The 10,880-nt window shown below is 42.6% G+C and overlaps 1 long non-coding RNA gene across 1 annotated transcript; it reads right to left on the bottom strand.

The window, feature by feature from the left end:
- Positions 1–824: 824 nt before the first annotated feature.
- LOC127008190 (uncharacterized) lies at positions 825–1,734 on the bottom strand. The gene is made up of 2 exons (XR_007760905.1): positions 1,444–1,734; positions 825–1,403 (listed from the first exon to the last, which is right to left on the bottom strand). It is a non-coding gene; the product is annotated as an uncharacterized LOC127008190 (long non-coding RNA).
- Between the last annotated feature and the right edge of the window lie 9,146 nt (positions 1,735–10,880).

Genomic DNA, 10,880 nt, shown 5'->3' with positions numbered 1-10,880 from the left:
TTCCTTCAGTCCCTCCATCTCGTCCTGGGTCTTCCTCTCTTCCTTCAGTCCCTCCATCTCGTCCTGGGTCTTCCTCTCTTCCTTCAGTCCTTCCATCTCGTCCTGGGTCTTCCTCTCTTCCTTCAGTCCTTCCATCTCGTCCTGGGTCTTCCTCTCTTCCTTCTACCACCCACTTCCGTGTCCTTCGGCGGATAGACCAGAGACGAAAATCCCCGCCCTGAACATGAAGCCTCCCCCCCCCCCTCCCCCTCGTTCCTCTTCAGCCAGTCAGCTACAAGAACGTCACATCAAATTGATAATGGCGGGGTGAAAATAGATTAGAAGAGGTTATGATTCCTACTCCTGACGAAGCCACAAGAAAACAGGAATGGCTGGGTAGAAAGTACATTAGAAAAGTTTGTTATTCCATGTTGCCTCCTGAATATTTTTGAGTGTTAGCTGTATTGAAAAAAAAAGATTGAAAAAGTTTGTTATTCCACTGCAGACGAAGCCGTAAGGAGTTCACAAGGCGGAGCAAAAAGTAGATTAGCAAAGGTTGTAATTCCATGTTGACTTCTGAATGCCTTTGAAAGTTACCTGTATTTAACCTGTCTGATATTGTACTCACCTTAGCCCTAATGAGTTCAAGACACCTGTGCCACCTGCTTGTCGCCTAGAACACCTTTGGTAAGCACCTATGAGCACCTGTAGATACCTGTAATGATCCTCCTCACCTGCTTGAGTATTAATTAACCTTTGGCTGTAGTTGTGACTTGTTAGTAGTGTTGTTCTTGACTTTGAAAGCATTTACATTATTTTTATAGATTGTCGCTTTTGATGTTGAATATATATGTGTGTGTTTGTGTGTGTGTGTGTGTGTGTGTGTGTGTGTGTGTGTGTGTGTGTGTGTGTGTGTGTGTGTGTGTGTGTGTGTGTTTGAAATGATACACACGGTATTTCAACAGTGTAATTAAGTAATTATATACAGCAGCATAATCATGAGCAACAGAGATTTAATTAGTCCCGTGTGAAGCCTTTGAACGAATGTATCCAATATGCAGCGAGTCACGTGATCATGAAGTGCTGTTGTAGACCATCACGGTAATGGACATGATACCGTGGTGGGTGTGGGGATGGTGGGGGCCGCATCTGCATGTCAGTAAACTAATGTAGAGTCACCGTACACACTAAGCTGACACAGAAGCCCCGCCCACTCCTCGACAGCAAAGGGAGGTGATTGGCTGGATGAAAGGAGGGTATTGTTAGACGCTTCCACCCCTCACATCATCTGTTTCCAAAGGCCAAAAAAGGAGATCAGTCGGGTTTTATTGAGTGTTTTTTAGGTTCACGGTACAGAAAACTACCACCAGGGTTATAAAACTACCACCACGGTCATAAAACTACCACCAGGGTCATAAAACTACCTCCAGGTCCATAAAACTACCTCCAGGGTCATAAAACTACCACCAGGGTCATAAAACTACCACCAGGGTCATAAAACTACCTCCAGGGTCATAAAACTACCACCAGGGTCATAAAACTACCACCAGGGTCATAAAACTACCACCAGGGTCATAAAACTACCTCCAGGGTCATAAAACTACCTCCAGGGTCATAAAACTACCACCAGGGTCATAAAACTACCTCCAGGGTCATAAAACTACCTCCAGGGTCATAAAACTACCACCAGGGTCATAAAACTACCACCAGGGTCATAAAACTACCACCAGGGTCATAAAACTACCACCAGGGTCTTAAAACTACCCCTGGAAATGCCTAAAAACTATTACGAAAGCCTAATCAATTGTGTGTGCCTGGGTGCCGAAATTTTTATGTGTGACCCAATGTATCTTGGAAGGGGATGAGGGGGGGGGGGGAACTTCTGGACCAACTTAGTGTACGGTGAACTTTTTTTATAGTAGTTCCACACTCAGTAAGTTTTGTAATGGTTATGTGTTCAATAAAGTATAGTAATATGAAGCGGCGTCGCTGCACAAGACTTTCTTCTCAAGCTCACCCTCATGCTGTATAAATTACTAATGCAAGAGTTGACTAGTTGTTGTACCTTTCCAGTCCTTTCATCAGCGTAATAGTTGTACCCTTTAATTCCGTTCATCACTAGTAAACTGTAGTAGATGTGCGCTCTCGTTCCCTTGATTACCCTTCCCTTCCCTTCCCTTCCCTTCCCTTCCCTTCCCTTCCCGTCTGTATTCTTCCTTTGCCTTCCCTTCCCTTCCCGTCTCTATTCTTCCTTTGCCTTCCCTTCCCTTCTCTATTCTTCTTTTCCCTTCCCTTCCCCCTTCTTTCCCTTCCCTTCCCTTCCCTTCCCGTCTCTATTCTTCCTTTGCCTTCCCATCCCTTTCCTTACCTTCCCGTCTCTATTCTTCCTTTGCCTTCCCTTCCCTTCTCTATTCTTCCTTTCCCATCCCTTCCCTTCCCTCTCCTCTCCTTCTTTTCCCTTCCGTCCCCCTCTCTCCTACTCCACGGCTCTGCCAAAGACTACGAGAATCCCTTGAGCAAACCACACAGGAAATATCTTCAGTATCAAGTGTTGAGTGTTGAGCAGAAAATAAAAACTAACCATTATGGGGAATACATTTTTTTTTCGATAACGATGACGATGTTGGGGAGCGGAAACTGACCTTTAATTAAACCCGAAGCCACAACCCCAAACCAGTAATATGAGAATAGGTAAAAGATTTCAATACTAAGAATAAATTAGTGAGTGAAATTGGTGAGGAAATTGAGACAGCTTGCATTCTGTCCCACCACCACCACCACCACAACCATCACCACCACTGTATAGGATTGCTGAAGCGTGGTGGTGGTGGTGGTTGTGGTGTTGTAATAGTTAATCCGATTACGTTGATAACAATTGTACAGATATTGACCTTTCAGCCTTTCCTCTCCTCTTCTTCCCTCCTCTATCACACTTTTTCTCTCCCCTCTCCCCCTTCTCTCCTCCCCTCCTCTGTCACCCTTTTCCTCTCCCCCTTCTCCCCTCTTATCCGCCTGTTCTTTTTCCCTCTCTCCCCTTCTCCTCGCTTCCTGTCACCTCTTATCTCTCTCTCTTTCCTCTCTCCCCTCCTTTCCTCTCCTTTCCTGTTCATTCTATTGTCATTTTCCTTTTCTCTCACTTCCTCCTCTTTCTCCTTTTAGTTTATCTGTTCCTCTTCTTCTCTTTGTTCTCTTCCCTCACTTCCTCTTCCTTTTTTCCTCTCTTATATTCTTTCCTCTCCTTTGCACACTTCTCTTCTCCTCTCCTCTTCTTCTCTTACCTCTCCTCTCCTCTCCTATTCTTCCCTCTCCTCTTTTCTCCTCTTCTCTTCTTTTCTCATTTCTTTTCTTCTCTTTCATTATTATTCTTCCCTTCTCTCCCCTTCTTTTCCCTTCCTTTCCCTTCCCTTCCCTTCATTTTCCTTCCCTTTCCTTTCCTTTCCCTTCCCCCCTTCTCTTCCCTTCCCTCTCCTTTCCTTTCCTTCCTTTCCCTTCCGTCCCCCTCTCTTCTTTTCTCTTCTAGTCTCCTTTCTCCTCCTCATCTCTCCTCTCCTCTTCTCTCTCATTTCCTCTCCCTGAATCGCTGCTCCTCTCTCACCCTTAATCACCACTCTTGCCCTTTGCGCCCTTTTCTCCCTTTAGCAGCAGGAAGACCCAGCTGTGCACCGCGCCCTTTGATCTCCCAAATGATCGAAGAATATTCAAACTTTAATAATTCCTTAATTTTTCTTGAGTCCACCCTAATTCACTTCCTTCTCCGCCTCAGCCTCGTCTTCCTCGTCTTCTTCTTCTTCTTCTTCTTCTCGTTGCCGTTTTTTCTTGTTTTTGTTCTTCTTCATCCTCTTCCTCTTTTTCTTCTTCTTCGTCTACTTTTTCTTGTTCATATTCGTGTTCTTCCAGTGTTCTTGTTCTTGTTATTCTTGTTCTTCTTTTTCCTCCTCCTCCTCCTCCTCTCTCTCTCCTCCACTGTGATTCCGTTGTAGCAGGAGGGTAGGGTAGGAGAGGAAGGAAGGTGGAGGAGGCTTTAAAGGGAAAGGCAGTCCACAGAGGTTAAGTTTTGGTTCCAGGTTGAGTTTCAGCTCCGGGGTTATAGGTTCGGATTCTCTATAGAGGGATTGGCTGCTAAAAGGTTCGGCACATCATCAGTCCCTAAAGAGATTGAGAGTGAGCTGTGATATCTTTCTTTCCCTTCATTCAATTTCCCCTCTCTCCCTTCCTCCCCGACATTCTCATTTTTTCTCTCCCCCTTCTTTCAACTAGTGTCTCCTATCTTCCCCTTCCCTTCATTTCATCCTACTTTATTTTTTTCAGTTCTACCGTACATTCATCTTTTCTTTCGCTTTTCTTTTTTTTCTTTTCGTCATTCCTTTTCATGGTATTATTTTTTTACCCCTTTCGTTTTTCTGTCATTCATTCATTCATTCATTTGCTTTTCTCATCTACTTTCCTCTCTTTAGTACCTTTCTTCTTTTCCTCCCACTCTCTTCTTCTCTTTTCCTTTCTTTTCCTTCCCTTCCGTCGCCTCTCCCTTCCTTCCTTGTTTCCTTTCTTCTTTCCCCCTTTCTGTCTTCTTTTCCTCCTTTCCTTCCTCTTACTTCTTTTCCTCTTCTTCACTTTTGCTTTCCTTTCCTTCCCTTCACTCTCCCTTTCCTTAAGAACTACCATGCACTTATTCTTTCATTTCCTTCCCTTCCGTCGCCTCTCCCTTCCTCCCTTGTTTCCTTTCTTCTTTCCCCCTTTCTTTCTTCTTTTCCTCCTTTCCTTCCTCTTACTTCTTTTCCTCTTCTTCACTTTTCCTTTCATTTCCTTCCCTTCACTCTCCCTTTCCTTAAGAACTACCATGCACTTATTCTTTCATTTCCTTCCCTTCCGTCTCCTCTCCCTTCCTTCTTTCCTTCCTTTCTTCTTTCCCCCTTTCTTTCTTCTTTTCCTCCTTTCCTTCTTCTAACTTATTTTCCTCTCCTTCACTTTTCCTTTCATTTCCTTCCCTTTATTCTCCCTTTCCTTAAGAACTACCATGCACTTATTCTTTCATTTCCTTCCCTTCCGTCGCCTCTCCCTTCCTCCCTTGTTTCCTTTCTTCTTTCCCCCCTTTCTTTCTTCTTTTCCTCCTTTCCTTCCTCTTACTTCTTTTCCTCTTCTTCACTTTTGCTTTCCTTTCCTTCCCTTCACTCTCCCCTTCCTTAAGAACTACCAAGCATATGTTGTAGTATGTCCTCATCTACCCAACCAACACAACCTCGCCTGTATCCCGTTTGTACCATAGTCCCCCCTTCAACCCCCTTCCCCAACCCCTGACACCTGCCCTTGCTAATGATTGATTGACGTCAGGTGTTTGTGGGTCACCTGGTCTGGCCGATCAATGGGCGGCGATGTAGGTAACTCCACGTGGAAAGCTGTTACAATGTGTTTTTTATGTAATGCTTTTGTTTGCACTAAGGGAGACAGATGAAGAGAGCCGAACTAAAATGTAAAGAAATGCCTACCGAAAAATATATTGTGAAGGTTACTTTGTAGCTCTGATGTGATGTGGATATGGTTGTTTTCTGTCCGTTTGTCTGTCTCTTTGTCTGTCTGTTGTATAAATGATGTAGTTCTCTGTAGCACTGCACGCCGTAACAAATCAGTGACCGTAAAACATATTTGTAGCACTGGTATGTTGTTGAGCTCTCTGTTTGTCTGTCTGCAGCAATAAACCTTTTAGAAAACAGTAGTGTGTTTGTCGCGTCTTATTTGTAGCACTGTATGAACGTGAATAAAGAACTCATGAGAACTCGTTTCATCTCGTGTTAGGCGTTTGGAAATGGTTGATGTGGGAGGCGGAGGCGTCTGAGAATATTTTTTTTTCCAGAACCATCACGTCAGGCTTAGTGAAGGGAGGAGGAGGGAGAAGGGGGCGTTTGTTTGTTTGGTTTGGGCTGTGGCTCCCAAACTTTTTTACATGATACCCCCTATTGATTTATAAGAAATCCTCACGCCCCCAATCCTTTGTTTATATGTATATATATATATATATATATATATATATATATATATATATATATATATATATATATATATATATATATATATATATATATATATATATATATATATATATATATATATTTGAAACTCACGTGAGTATGATTGAGTGTGTGTGTGTGTGTGTGTGTGTTCGCGCAAAACTGCAATTTTTGGCAGACGGAATCACGCCCCCCCCCCCCCCCCCTGCATCTAGCTCACGCCCCCCCAGGGGAGCGCGCCCCCTAGTTTGGGAGCCAGTGGTTTAGGGGGGAGGTGAGAGGCGGGGAGGGAGTGGGCTATAAGACTAACTCCAAAATTATTCCTTTTGTTTCCCGCCGCTGGATTCTGTTTGTTGATTCTGTTCCTGTTTGTCTGTTTGCTCAGCCCGAGATTATTCCTGTGCTTTATATATCATCTCTCATCTCCTTTGATTTCACTTTTCTTTTCCTCTCTTTCATCTTGAGCTTTGTTTGTCTTTCAGAAGTGTCTCGAAAAACAAAATTTAAATGAATGTGTGGCACATACGATCATATCTCCCGCGGCGCCGAGGCCAGGGTTACCACATTGCTGTACTCCGACAAATATTTATCGGTGTCTGCCTAAAGAAATAAATCATCCACATAAGTAATTGTTTTCATTCGAACGTTTTGTTGAAGAAAAATACGTTTTGTTAAATTTCATGCGTGTAAAAGGATAAATCGGCGCTCCCTCAGTGAATCGGTTATCTTAAAAATAGAATAATTATCGTATATGTACCTTGCTGTCACGAAACCCCGCGCGGCCATACCTCACCATCAGTTTCTTTGTCTTTGTGTGCATACCGCCCGCCCATCACCCCCGTACGTATCATTAACACGTGTCACGGTGTTTTTAGCTTCATCTACATGTTATGGAATGCCAGGAGTACACGAGGCATCAATTTAGGCCTCGGGAATAGCAGTAGCAGAAACACATGAGGGTTGAGGACATTTTCATTCATCGGTGTGGGTGGATGCCATGTGTCGCTATACTCCACATGTATACTCAGGGTGTGTATATGTTTCCTAAGGTTCAGTCTACGGGAATTTTGGGAGAGGACGTATAGGAATCTTGTTTATTTGTTGGGCTTTGGAGTTTCTTGCGTTTTCAATAGTGAACTTTTAACCGTTTGTTCCTTCCACTCCCTGAAATGTTAATGTCGTGTTGCCTGGCAGCCCTCCACATCGCAGCTCCCTGGCGCGTGCTGCTCCTTGCCATGGGTTTCAACCTTGCCAGATTGTCGTACTCAGTTTCTCATATTGTCGTAATCAGTTTCTCATATTTCCCGATTTCCAACCCAAGAGCTGCCTCATGTTCCCCAATGACTGGCTTTTTATGTTACTGTCGTTGAAATGGTTAATTATTCTTGTTTCCTGGTGATATTTAAAGAGTGAGAAGCCGGGATATGTGATGCTCCGAGTACGATAATCTGGCAACGGTGATGGGTTTGCCTTTGTAGAGTGACCCCAGGAAGGCAGCAACTCATACTCGTCATTCATGCATGGGTAACTTATTTGGGTTCTTCCACGCTTCAGGGTTACAATCATTAGCACCACGCATGTAATTGGTCATGTTAGTTGCTCGCCTCGAACGGCCGCAACGCATGTCATTTTTTTTTTCACTTAATTACAAGAGTGATATGATTTGATTGTTAAAAGCAGCTGATAAAATGCATAACAACTTCACCCTGGTTTGTGGTAATGAATATATCAAAAGCATGTTTGATAAAAGAAATCCTAACGTACCAATTCGAACGTTTCGCTCCGGTGTTTCATGTGTGTAACGGGTAGGCGGTGGCCGAAGTGGTAGCGTACTGGGCCCACATTCACCGCGTGATGGACGACGCGGGTTCGAATCCCCACGCTACCACTCGGATTTTTCAGTCACCGCCGAGTGGCTTAAAACTACCCACATGCTGTCCTGAAGACCACCCATCAACCCGGACTCTAGAGGAAGCCGTCCAAGCGAATCAAGAACGAGTTCCGGGGGGCAGCATGAGCCAATGCAAGATGGCGCCACCATAAACACTCGCCTGCGCCAGAACGGGCTGGGCCGACCATCAGGCCCCACCTGGAAGAAGCCTTGGGCCGACCATCAGGCCCCACCAGGAAGATGCCTACCGGCGCAACAGGCAGCGACGTAAAAAAAAAAAAAAAAAAAAAAAAAAAAAAAAATCGGATGACACGAACCTTTGATAAGTCACCAAGGATGGCTTACATAAAAACTATACCAGCGAGCGCCAAACGCAATGAAAAGTGAATGACTACATGTGTCAAAGCCAAGCGTGATCTTTATCTTTGGAACGTGTGCTGACTACTTGCATAGTTATTGAATTTCACGGCGGCGGGTTCGGTCAAAGGGTCTGAGCGGGGCTGGGCTGCGTGCACTTCCCGGCCTCCCGCGGCTCCCACTCACGTAAAACAAGACTCACAGTAAATTATATTCTTAACACTTTTGCAACCTCCTCTTAACTATTTTTCCTTGTCACCTTATTCTCCTATTCATCTTTGCCCACCCATATAATATTAGTATCAGTATTAGCTGTCGTAGAAATAGCAATAGTAGTAGTAGTAGTAGTGGTAGTAGTAGTGGTAGTAGTGGTAGGGATGTCATCTTTGTCCACCCAGTTAGTATTAGTATCTTGTTACGCGGCATAACAAGCTACAAGTATTTTCGTCCTGCGGCTTAGGTCTCCTCTGTGTTTTAGTCCAAGAATAGATGTGTATGCCTCCCTAAGGGCTCACTCTTTCCACTTTGTTAATTCTTGGAGTCGAGGCATAATAATAAGATAACGAAAATATTGAGTGTTTATGAGGAAAGGCCAGCACGCATCGCCCCACTTAAATGTTGCAACAATTAATTATGTTTTCGATGTAGCGGTAAATTAATAATCCCGTCATACACAGATTCAGTTCATAAATATTCGAGTCAAGGGAAATATTACAACATGCCGTGTGATTTATTTTTTTTTCCACCTGACTAACCTTTATTGCTTTTCTCGTGTCAGTAATATTTGCATTCATTCGGTGGTAATAAATTTTAAGCCAAGGCCGGGAATGGTTCTTGAATATTTGATGCCACCTCTTGTTATGCAGTGAACGCAAAGGTAAAGTTAGGGGCACTGGGACGCAATTCAGGACTCCACTAATAGTTGTCAGTGTTCGAAAAGGACTTAATATTCTGCGATGGTTGTCAGCACGTCAGCGAGCCTCAGCACTAAAGGAGCAAATAGTGTCAGTGATTAAGGGAAAAAGAGTTAGAAAAATATATAAAAGATCCTTATTCGAGGTACATACACGACCAGTAAACAAACAAAAAGGGCAATGGGTGTAGTTGGCGCAAGTTTCAGGGGGGGAGGGAATGATTGAACGAGCCTGCTCTCTCTCTCTCTCTCTCTCTCGAAAAAGGAAATGGGACAGACTTTTGTGTTTAATAGACCAAATTGTTGAATGATAGCGCAAACACCCACACACACACACACACCCACACCCACACACACACACACACACACACCCACACACACACACACACACACACACACACACACAGGCCCCTCTCTCTCTCTCTCTCTCTCTCTCTCTCTCTCTCTCTCTCTCTCTCATGTAAAACAATGCCCGGAGTAATTTTCTTTCCCTCGCCGTACAGAGCGGGAGCGGGCGGCAGTATTTTTCCCTTTGTCCATTTTGCTTTCAGCTCGGGCCGTCATTTTGTTCCGCTATGGCTGCTGCACAATGGTCATGCCCGTGCGTTTGTTGTAGCTATTTTTTTTTTTTTTTTATTTATTTATTTATTTTTTTTTTGCTATCCCGCTGTCTTTTGAATTGAATGTTTTTTTTATTGTGGACTGAATAGAAACGGCCTTTTTTTTTATGATTGTTCAGCTTTTTCATTTCTGCTTGTAAATTCTCTGTCACGGTTATTTTTCATGTTGAATATTTATATTAGCCTTAAATCGCCTTTTTTTTTTATTATTGTTCAGCCTTTCCATCTCTGCTTGTAAATGATCTATGTGACGATTATGATTTTTCATGTTGTATATATATTAGCCTTAAATCGCCCTCTTTTTTTTTTATTATTGTTCAGCCTTTCCATCTCTGCTTGTAAATGATCTATGTGATGATTATGATTTTTCATGTTGTATATATATTAGCCTTAAATCGCCCTCTTTTTTTTTTATTATTGTTCAGCCTTTCCATCTCCGCTTGTAAATGATCTATGTGACGAATATAGTTTTTCATGTTGTATATATATTAGCCTTAAATTGCCCTCTTTTTTTTTTGTTTTATTGTTGTTCACCTTTTCCATCTCTGCTTGTAAATGATCTACGTAACGATTATGAATGTTCCTGTGTGTACATGTATTAGCCTTCTAACTTAAGCCATTCAGTAACTTCTCTTCGTTAGTATTTTCTTTCTTCATTTCAGATTGTCTTCTATCTTCTTTATTTTTTTTGCACGATAACGACTTCAACATCCTCATTCACTTCTCTATCTTCTTTTTTTTACACGATAACGACTTCAACATCCTCATTCACTTCTCTATCTTCTTTTTTTTACACGATAACGACTTCAACATCCTCATTCACTTCTTCAGCAATCTGTCTTCTCACTTCATCAACATCTCACTTTTCACTTCTTCTGATATCTTCTCACATCTTTTCATCTTCTCATCTTCTCACTTCTTCTCACATCTTCATCTATGGTCATCATTTTGCATTTTTTTTTTTATTTCTGAGTTTTTTTAAATTTTTATATGACTACAAAAAGCCTAAATCGTATGTTTATTTTTTTTCATTCATTCGTTCTTCATTGCCATAAAACGGTAAAAAAGTTAAAAATAAAACATTGCTGACAACACTAAAAAAAAAAAAAAAAGGTTTA

Source organism: Eriocheir sinensis, chromosome 37 (assembly GCF_024679095.1).
Source record: "Eriocheir sinensis breed Jianghai 21 chromosome 37, ASM2467909v1, whole genome shotgun sequence".
NCBI lineage: Eukaryota > Metazoa > Arthropoda > Malacostraca > Decapoda > Varunidae > Eriocheir > Eriocheir sinensis.
The sequence above is the reverse complement of the archived record's forward strand: the minus strand, read 5'-3'. Positions and strand labels throughout refer to the sequence as shown.